This window comes from Quercus lobata, unplaced genomic scaffold, assembly GCF_001633185.2.
Source record: "Quercus lobata isolate SW786 unplaced genomic scaffold, ValleyOak3.0 Primary Assembly Scq3eQI_146, whole genome shotgun sequence".
NCBI lineage: Eukaryota > Viridiplantae > Streptophyta > Magnoliopsida > Fagales > Fagaceae > Quercus > Quercus lobata.
Window position 1 is genome coordinate 21687 of NW_022154854.1, and position 11990 is coordinate 33676.

Here is an 11990-nt window from a genome sequence, read left to right on the forward strand (position 1 = left end):
TTCCATTGGCCCAGACGTCATATCTTGTATGGGGAACATGTCATGCAACATGTCAGGAAGATCGGCATACTCTATCGGGTTTTCTTGGACATGACTATTAGAAATTTCAGAAGAAGTCTGTGCAGATGTTGATTCCCCATTAAAAACCCAAGGGTTATAACCCTTACAAATCCCTTTTGACACTAAGTGAGCCTATATGACATCTATAGGCCACGAATTTGTATGCACACATTGTTTACACGGACATGAAATCGTTCCATTCGGGTGTGCATGGTTAGATGCAAAATTCAAAAACTGTTGGACTCCATCTAAATATTCTTTCGACTTTCTATTCGTAAGTTTCATCCAACTCCTATCCATTGCTATAAAGTGGTTTACAAGAAATACCTATAATGTCATTTCATGAAAGCACAAAGCAAGAGTTAACACACATTTCATTTACACAATTTCACTTTAATTTAAGAAAAAAATCATCTTTAATCATTCACTTTCAGCTATGTTCCTAACAAAACAATGAATTTAAACACATAGAGAAGTTATCAATACATTTGGTAACTATAACATCATTACTAGCAATAGCCTAAAATGAATTAATCAAATAAAAACAACTCCATGCAAGCCACCTGCTTGTCACAATTCAACAACCCACCACAACCACACACACACACACACACACACAAAGAGAGAGAGAGAGAGAGAGAGAGAGAGTACCTTAATTATTTCACCAACTTTACTTACTTTGCCAACTATTAGTTGTATCTATGCGAGATCAACGGTCCAAATGTTGCAAAGTGTTAACAACACGACATATTAGAAATCTTCTACATCAACTTAATTGAGTATGAGATTGATATATCATGCATGACCTTAGAAGGTAGAGTATCACAAATCTATATGATAATCCACTTCATATATTAAGTTACTACTAATTACACTATTAATATCAACATTAACACTTAAGTTAGAAAGATTATGATCCATAGAAGATTTTGATAAGATTGTCTTCATTTGTTTTGAAAAAGTGAAGTAAAGAAAGAGGAGAAAGTTCCATAGTTTCAAGCCCATGTCAACATTCAACTAAGAACCACACAGTAGACCAGCCACAAGATGGCATGATTAGTACACATAGTTAGTAGCTTTCATCTACGTGTAACCCATTCACTCTAGTGCAATAATTGGGCTTGTTGTTCTGTATAAATCGATCCCATAATATTTAATTCATTAACACCTCTTTCTATTTTATATAATCTTTTTATATCTATCAAATTACTATTATTATCTATATGTATATATAAAACCGAAGCCTTTGCTGGTACCATAATTTTCCACGTCAGCACAATATTTAAAAAATAAAAATAAAAAATAAATAAAAATTATAACCCCTCAAAACCCTAGCAACCTTACCCCTTTCTCAAGTTAAGAAATATAAAACCACGGTTTCTGCAAACTCTCTCTCTCTCCAGACGTAGGAAGTCCTAAAGCATTTAAGATCTACAAAACCCTAGTAACCTTACCCCCCTCAAGTTAAGAAATATAAAGCCACGGTTTCTGCAAACTCTCTCTCTCCAGACGTAGGAAGCCCTAAAGCATTCAAGATCTATAATGCACGATATATATTTTAGATTATAAAGTTCAGTTTTTGTAAGGTTAGTTTTGTTTATATATTAATTAATACATAGTACTTTGTTCACCATTGAATACTCATATAATCAATTTCCAATTCAGTGTTCAAGAATTAAACCAAAATTACCCCCCTCAAGTTAAGAAATATAAAGCCACGGTTTCTGCAAACTCTCTCTCTCCAGACGTAGGAAGCCCTAAAGCATTCAAGATCTATAATGCACGGTATATATTTTAGATTATAAAGTTCAGTTTTTGTAAGGTTAGTTTTGTTTATATATTAATTAATACATAGTACTTTGTTCACCATTGAATACTCATATAATCAATTTCCAATTCAGTGTTCAAGAATTAAACCAAAATTCTAACTGCTCTATCATAAAATATTATTATTAGTATGAATTTTATGGAGTTGCGATGTTCAAGAATTAAACCAAAATTCTTTTAAATTATCTATAATATTTTGTCCTTTGAAAATTTTATCTCTTTGATTTTAGTATATTATGTTTCTTAAGCTATAGAGAGATTTTCTTTGGTTTCTACAAACTCTCTCTCTCTCTCTGCAGATGTAGGAAGCTCTAAACGCACGGTATAGCATTCAAGATCTACAATTCACGGTATAGATTTTAGCTTATAAAGTTCAGCTTTTGTAAGGTTAGTTTGTTTATATATTTAGTCCTTACGTTTAGGTTTAGTTTAGGTTTAGGTTTTAAGAGATTTATATATTACTACTATGTGGCTAAATTTCCCGTGACATCAATTTTATATTTTTAACCAAATACATCAGGAAAGCAAGAGAAGGCGCATAAATATTTAGTCTTTAAGTTTAAGTTTAGGTTTAGGTTTAGATTTTAAGAGATTTATATATTACTACTATGTGGCTGAATTTCCTGTGATATCAGTTTTATGTTTTTTTTTTTTTTTAAATTTGTTTTATGTAAGGTTAGTTTGTTTACATCAGTTATTTGTCTCAAAGATAAGGCTTTTAATATATCTCTTGCAAGCACACATGAACTTAAATTGTCTTTTAATATATGCATACTTTATTATTTTCTAATAGTTTTCCCGTGCATCGCACGGGTTAGCGACTAGTTATCTATATATATATATAAAACCGAAACTTTTGAAACTCTCACAATTTTCCATGTCAACATTTAATTTAATTTTTTTTTTCTATTTTTTAAATTTGATTTAAAAAGAAATCTAATTTCTGCCCACCAAATACACGTTAGAAAACCCAATGCCTCTTTAAAACCAAAAAACTAAAAATTCTCTCCTCTTTCTCACACGCTAACATCTCCTTCCCCTAAACCTAAAACTCACCCTTTCCTTCCTCCAAAATCAAAACCCAAAACTCAGATTCTCCCACTGTCGCCGCCGCCACCACAGATTGCCGCCCTCCAAGTCTCTCGCAACTTTCAGTGTCAGATGAGTACAAATTTGAAGTTAGAGTTCCAAATTTCATCAAAGTAAAGATTCTAATTTGTTTATAAATTTTCTAAGATCAGGTTTGCTATCAAATTCGATGTTGGCTTCGTTGAACCTAGGGAATCCGTTTGTTTGCTGAGAAAAAAGAAAAGGTGAAAGTGAATAGCAAGTAAGGAACTTAATTTTTTTTTTTTTAATTTACTTTTTCACAGTTCTTCAAAGCTACTACGAAGATAGAAGAAATCTCTTCTGAGTTGCACTTTTCACATTTGCTTATTCTCTGTTTTTCTTTCCCCTATTTGCTTATATTTGATTATCATCTGTTTGCTCGCTGAGAAAATGGAAAACAATATTTTAGTCTCAGTGATTTTGCTTTTAATCACTCAATTGCGTTAAGTTTCTTTTAATTTAATTTTTTAATTTATATTCACGAAGACATGGTAGAGACTAAAACCTTTGAAAATTGATGGCGATGATCATAGTGAGAATTATACCATCAAAAAACGTAGAAGTATTATAGGATTTTCTATATATGTATGTGCGCGTGTGAAAGTAGGGATGAAATTTATGGAGTTATAAAGTTTATTCTTGATGATAGTTACTTTGAATTCTAGATGTGAATTGTAGAAGATTATAAAATATTTAGCTTGGAATTGTTTGAACTATATACTACTTTTTCTTGCTATCTTTTTGGGTTATTATATTGCCTGATTGAATACAGAGGGAATTGGTGGAAATATAATAGAAAAAAGAATATAAATTAAAAACTGAAAATTGAAAACTATATTAGTTTATGCATTATTTTTACATTGATTATCAGCCTGGAACGCACTGAATATAACTTTGGATATTAAGTTGCAAATTTTTAGATACATAAAAATACCTGTGCCTTGCGTAATATACTAATTCTTGCGTGGATAACAAATCAGATAAATAGGTTTCATTGTTAATTCTACATGGGCTTCGTCTCTTGGCATTTTAAAGAATGGTGAGTGATGTTTTTATTTTAATTTTAGGTTTTCCCCCTTACCTATTCTCTTTATTTGGAGTAAATTTGTGGTTTTTTAAAAAAACCAAAAGAGCCTTACATTATTATTAAGGGGCAGAGAGAGTCAGAAAGGGAGAGAAAAATCTAAGGGACTTTATAATCAGACCAAAACTTCTTTGAAAACATTACCAGTAAGTTTTTAATTTTGTTCTATTGCTTTTGACTGTTAAGTATGATTTAGGGTTACGTTTGGAGTGTTTCTTTTGAATGATTAGCATAGATTGATGGGTTTGGAACCAGTAGTAGAGTTTGCTAATTTCAATTATTGGCCACATTGCTCTCTCTTTAATAATCAAATTATTGCTCTCTCTTTCATATCAATTGAGGGGGTTGCTAATTTCAGTAGCATGGCTTTGTCCTCAATTTCTTGGTTATGATTTTCCATCTTTTTTTGTTAATAGGCAGGATGTGGTGTCATTGCCGAATGGTGTATTTGCCCATGTCTTATTTATATGGGAAAGATTTTTCGGTCCTATCGTGTCCATAATCCAATCTTTGAGAAAGGAGCTTTATATGGTTCCCTATCATGAGTTTTTTCTCCATTAAGCTCTACATTTAACTTTTACCCTTCCATACTATAATATTTTTTATTCTTCTTTCAAACTCTTGCTGTTGCACGGAAAAATAATTCAAATAATAGGTTTCAAAGATACTTCAAAATAGGAAGCACAAATACTTCAAAATAGTTGCTATATTGGATTAATTGATATTGTATAAGTAATAATGATTGCCTGAAGATTTAGAATTGTAATAAGATTTTAATCAATACTGCAGAGTTTGGTCAGGCTCCCAAGGGTCAACTTCAAACCCAATGGATGTTTTTTATAGAGGTGTTGAAACAGAGACTTTGACAGGTACAATCTCTTCCACTCCAATATAAATTGCCCATAATATTTTGTATCTATAAATATTCTTCTCTTGGCTTCAACTCAAACTTTTCTCATAAACAATACTTTACTTTTGTTAGTGGGAAAGAAAGAAAAAACAACCCAGTAATCCAATCTGTTCTGTGTTAGACAGCACCTTTAAGATAAAATACCTGATTGTTTTATTCTTATTACATAAAAAAAATGTTTTTTATGCTTAATATCTTTAGTTTGATCTGTATTTGTCTTAATTCTGCTCTTTCTTCAAGTAGCTTTTTCTTCTCAAAATTGCCTGAGTCTTATGCTTTTTTGAATCCAATAGTAGATTTTATGCCAGTAATACCTTTGCTCTTTTTTCTCTTAGCTTTTGTTTGGCAAGTTGCTGTAAGTTTTCGATGAGATCTTTAATACAGTCCTAGAAAAATTCATGATTTATTCTATATAAAAAAAAATTAACAATTCATAAGATCAGATAAGTCTTATAGTATAACCCTTCGATTCAAATAAAGAAATTCTTGGATCGCCACAATAAGTCTGGGCTCCCCCCCGTTCCTCATTCAGACCCATTTTTTACAATGAAAGAACCTAGTAAATTCCTCTGCAATATCTAATTGTGGGTACGAAAAAGCTTTTGGTAATGAAAGACTTGACTCATATTACAAATAAATTTATGAAAATTCTTTTTTTTTTTTTTCTATAGATTTAGAAAAACAATTTTGTGGTGTCAAAATAAGGTATGTGGTATAAAAATGGAGAATCTATTATATTTTTTTCAAAAAAAATAAAAAAAGATCTTGGAGATTGTGTAATGCTTACTCTTAAACTATTTGTTTACACAATAGTGGTATTCTTTGTTTCTCTCTTTACCTTCGGATTCCTATCTAATGATCCAGGATGGAATCCTGGACGTGAAGAGTGAAGAATAAAAAATAACAATAAAGTTTCTGTGTTTCCTTTCTTGATTTTAAAATGTTCGTAGGATTTTATTTATTCCACATTTTTAACTATTAATTAATATTAATTAAAAGGAAAAAAAAAAAAAGCCTCGTTGAAAGAGAAATTGAAAGATAAAGAAAAAATACCAAGTCATTGACTAAAGCGGAAAGAGAGGGTTTCAAACCCTCGGTACGAAAAACCCGTACAACGGATTAGCAATCCGATGCTTTAGTCCACTCAGCCATCTCCCCCAATTGAAAAAGGATAATTACTAAATTATATTACACAAAAATAGTAAAAGGCTTGAAAAAGGGCCCTCTCTTTATACCTCTTTATTATTCAATATATAATGATTATATAGATATCTAATTATAGAGACATAGAAAAATATAAAAAATATAGAAAATAAAAATCGGTGATTTCATTTAGCTAAAGTAAGGGCTCGAAAGTGATATCTCAACTCCACTATTCCAATGAATATAAATTTAGATATATAACCACCTAATGCCCCAAGAATATTATATATTATATAAACTATAAACTATAAATTATATAGCAATGAATTTCTTATATAAAAAAAAAAAATTATAGAATTAATAAATAGTAAATAGAAAGTAATAATAAATATATAAATTAAAATTAAATAAATAATAAAAAAAGAGTACCTCTTTGCTTTCGTCTGCAAGATCCTTTTTTACTTTTACTTCCACAACCCGGCCCTTGGTCCTGATTAGGCCAGGTTTTTCATTTTTGTTCCAATGAATCATAGAAAAAAATGATTGTTGTTGTTTCAAGAACAGTCATAATAAAGGCAATTTCTATTCCTATCATACAGAATAGAATAGAATCCGAGTGTCATTTCTTAATTATTTTATTCTTTTTTATCCCATTTACTTTACTGGAATTAAAAAAGAAAAAGAAAAAGAAAGAGTAGAACCATATATTCTTGCACAATTTATGTTATGGCATATGTCTTTTTTTTATCGATACGTATCCATCTCATTTAAATAACTAAAAAAAGCGTGTTTTTTTAGTTATTTAAATAAATCCTCTTTCCTCAATCTCATTAGTCTCCTTGGCCAAAGCATGTCAATGCTCTAATTTTCATGATTCTTTTCTGATCCTATCGTCTTAATTATGACCCATTTTTTTGTTCAACAAAAGATCCATTTATATACAATAATCACATTGTAGCAGGTATAGTTTAGGGTCTATTTGAATACAATAATCACATTGTACCCAAAACACCTCTAGGATAGTTTTTTGTGCGAAAAAAGTCGGACTTATTTCTCTCAAAAATACAATAGCTTCAAGTCAAGTTTTTTTGTGCAGAATATGAGGTTAGATTTGTGGTGCAAGTTTTGGAACATAAACAACTCAGGGTTAGCTTTAGTGTGAAAACAAACTACCTTATTTTGGTTGCGTTTGAAATTAGAGTTTAAAGTCAGCTTATTTTACTATTAAGCTTATTTTTTGCTACTATTCATGAGTCTCACATCACTTTTTGGTACTATTCATGGATCCTGTGGGGGCGAAAGGCCAAGAAGCCCATATCTAGGTATATGTTGGGCCCAGGGGCCATTGAGAGTGACACTCAGGACCATTCCATGGAATATGATAAGTATTAAAAAAGAACAGGACAAAGGAAGACATGGAAATTTCTAAGAGAAAGCTGCTACTATAGCATTAAATGCTCTACAACTAACTGAACCAAGCTTTTCAGCCTTTACAACCACTTCCAAAGACTTTGGGGAGGGGCTGATACGACAAGTCTCAGCACTATCAATCTAAATCTACACGTGGACAGTGGAAATGAAAGGAAGATAGTATAAAGTGGAGGAGAAGGGAAAAAGAGAAGAGGAACAAATCTGGAGACTAGACTTGTAACAAAGTCCTAAGAACAGCATTTAAGAATCAACCTCCTCGAGTAAAATCCAAGGATGTCTTTCCCTAGAAAACTTATGTTGTCTTTCTTTCTTTATCACCAAAATCTATTGATCGATCATCTAATTCGCTAAGGTCCAAGTTTCCAACCCATTCTCTATATAAATTCATTGTATTGGGCTTGTTAGACCAAGACTCCATACATTTTGGGCTTGGGCCCTAAATTGTGACTCTACAATTGGTGCCGTCTGTGGGAACCTAGTGTTTTAGCGAGTTGAACACTCAACATACCAAGGCGAGATAGCGATATATCGACCATTGGTGGAGGAGACCATTTTGGCCGTGGCGCATGCTACGTGGAGGATTGCTCTGTACGGAACAATATTGGGGGCTTTTAATATCAAGTACATATCTCGTGCCTCCGTCAAGGGCCAGGTTCTCACGGACCTGGTGGCCGAGATCGCTGAACCCTCATCAGATGAAATGACAGCAACACAGCTCATAGATGGAAAATTAGTTGACATGGTCTTGCTGCGTGGGATCCTTTGTCCAGAATGGTACATGTTGATGGCACTACAAATCAAAGATGATTCGAAGTGGGGCTAGTACTATACCATCTTTATAAAGTGCTTAAACAAAACCTAATGCATGCCTGAGTCCTCGGACTAGATGCTTGGGGGAAGTTAACACTATACCATCTTTATAAAGTGCTTAAACAGAATTTAACGCATGCCTGAGTCCTCAGACCAGATGCTTGGGGGAAATTAACACTATACCATCTTTATAAAGTGTTTAAACAGAACCTAACGCATGCCTGAGTCCTTGGACTAGATGCTTGGGGGAAATTAACACTATACTATCTTTATAAAGTACTTAAACAGAACCTAACGCATGCCTGAGTCCTCGGACCAAATGCTCGGGGGAAATTAACACTATGACATCTCTTTAAAATGCTTAAACAGAACCCAAAGATGTGCCTAGGTCCTCGGACCAGACACTCAAGGGAAATTAACATTATGACATCATCATAAATGTTGAACAGAACCTTAGTACACGATGGTCTCCTCGGATCACTTGCTTTAAATTCCACATTCTTTGATGGTTGCACTGTTCGCAGTATAGAGCACACGGTTATTTTCCTGATTATTTCTACATAGTTAACTTATTTAAAGTTAGCGGCCGGGTGCTACTGTCGGTTTTAATAAAGTCAGGGTGACAACTTTTCGTTACCGTTAACAGCATCAATTCTAAGTCCCATTTGAGGAAAAAATACCAACACACCTATTCATGAAATAATTATTGCAGAAAAATGAAAGATTCATAAAGTAAGAAGTGTAACCCTTTTTTTTTTTTTTTTTTTAAATTAAATGAAGGAAAAGTACATCATATACAAAGTGGCTTAAGTAGGCTTGTTTCAAAAGCTAACTATAAAAGAGAAAGCTCATAGGAATGGTAGATCCACAATCTTGTTCTAGCAGCAATCGAGCTAGTATGGATGGTACCGGCGATGAGAAAGAAGAAGAAGCGAAGACACATGATCCACAATCTTGTTCTAGCAGCAACTGAGCCAGTATAGATGGTACTGGCGATGAGAAAGAAGAAGAAGCGGAAACACATGATCCACAATCTTGTTCTAGCAGCAATTGAGCCAGTATGGATGGTATCGGCGATGAGAAAGAAGAAGAAGCGGAAACGCTTGATGGACCCCTCTTCTCCTAACTACAAGATGTTCTGTTATCAAGGCTGAGAAACAGGGAACTTGTCTATCCTTGTCCTTGTTGATTTACTTGATCAACCTTGGGTCGTTTTCACATCTGTGCACACATGATTTATGTCGCTAGGTGAGACCTAAACTTTGTCGCACCAAAAATCTGATACGATTTACACCTACTTTGGGTTTTGGCTGAAGGAGGAGGGACTTCTTTCTTGCTCGGTTGAAAGGAAGGAACGTCTTTGGCCTCTGCTTCCCTTGCCTTAACTGCGTCATCCTAGATCTTGGCGGAATCCTTGGTTTCTGAGGAGGGCTTGGTTTCCTTGCCCTCACCTTTATCCTTGGCCACCTCATTCCCTAGACTTTAATCACCATCACGGTAGGGTCCCTGGGAATGTCTGAAGGGTTAAGAACTTGAGATTCCTGCAGAATTCAAGGATTTGTAGATGAGGAAGAACGGTTCCCCCAAGGTGTCTTATATAGAAGGCAAAATCTAGTGGAAATTAATTCGCCCGAATTTCAAAGAAAGAGTTACGGGCGAGATGAATCCTGCTCAATTTCCAAAGAAATCCTCAACCGTTGGATCTGAGTCACTTCGTAAAGATATTAATGAAGGCGCGCCTTGTGTACCGAAACGTCAGGAATGCGACTTGGATAAACTAAAAGATATCTTGCAATCAGAAGTGGTGTAAAATGGGCGCGAAGGGACTATTATCACATCGAGATCCTTCTTTCCTCTCATGGAGAAGAAAAGAAGAATCCCAATGGGCTATTATGGGGGCGAAAAGCTAGGAAGCCCATATCTAGGTATATGTTGGGCCTAGGGCCCAGTCTGAGGAAGGACTCCTCCTCGGTCAGGCAAGGCCGAGGACAAAGGGAATGGTCTGCCATTGAGAGTGATACTCCGGACCATTCCATGGAATATGATAAGTATTAAAAAAGAACAGGACAAAGGAAGAAGTGGAAATATCTAAGAGAAAGCTGCTACTATAGCATTAAATGCTCTGCAACTAACTGAACCAAGCTTTTCAGCCTTACAACCACTTCCAAAGACTTTGGGGAAGGGTTGATGGAACAAGTATCAGTACTATCAATCTAAATCTAAATCTACACGTGGATGATGAAAATGAGAGGAAGATAGTATAAAATGGAGGAGAAGGGAAAAAGAGAAGAGGAACAAATTTAGAGACCAGACTTGTAACAAAGTCCTAAGAACGGCATTTAAGAATCAACCTCATCGGGTAAAATTCGAGGACATCTTTCCCTAGAAAACTTATGTTGTCTTTCTTTCTTTATCACCAAAACCTATTGGTCGACCATCTAATTCGCTAAGGTCCAAGTTTTCAACCCATTCTCTATATAAATTCATTGTATTGGGCTCGTTGGACTAAGACTTCATACATTTTGGGCTTGGGCCCCAAATTGTGACCCTACAGATCCTAAAACACTTTTTGGTACTATTTATGGATCTCACTATTCTATTTCAGCTAGTTTTTACCTTTATTTAAAGTACTTTCAACAAAAAGTTTTCAATATCAATTTTCAGTTTCAATAAAAAGTTTTCAATTTCAGCTAAATAAATTGTTTCTAAACGGACTCGAAGATGGGAAAATTATTATATTGGGTAACTGGGTATAAACTATTTATATAAATAGGTAATAAATTGCCAAGTATAGAACTGTATACCCAATACATTTTAAGATCTGATTCAAAGCCTGCACAACTTAGACTATAATTTGGAAGTCTCCCACAATATTGCCAAATAAATAAGTTGAGGTTTCTAATACCTCATGACATCTATGAGTAATTTTGATCAAAACTCTTAATTAGCATTTTGTGGGTCACCCCAAAGGGTTTTCTTATGGAAAATGAAAAATTGTTAGGACTTATAAAAACAATTTCTATTTTTTTTCTCTCACCTCTTTTCTTCTAACCCCCCCCCCCCCCAAAAAAAAAAAAAAAAAAACTTTTTTTCTTTTCTTTCCCTTGTATCCTTTGACTCAACATAATTCTTGACCTATTAGTCCATGTATTATACAGTAAGAGGTAAATTTTACACATGCAACTCTAAAATTACTCACATAAGTTCATATAAAATTGTATAAATTAAAATTATTATTATTGTAACTATATAAATTTACACAATTACTATTCACATTCACATTTATTTTTCTAATATTTGTTTATTATATACACAAAAAAGAGAGATAGATGATTTGAGAGAGTGTAAAAAAATTGATAAAAATAAATATTTTAATAAAATATATAATATAAAATAAATAATCTAACATTAACTATTTTAAAAAATAAAAAAATTATATGATTACGCTAAAATATATAAAAAATTTTAGAATAAATATTCCAATAAAAACTAATTACACCTGGCTTTCTTAGGTATCCAAAAAAAAAAAAAAAAACACCCCGGATGGATTGATTTAAAATTTGAAAACATAAAAAAAAAAATGGGGACTGTGGCACGAAATTACCAGTTGAAGCC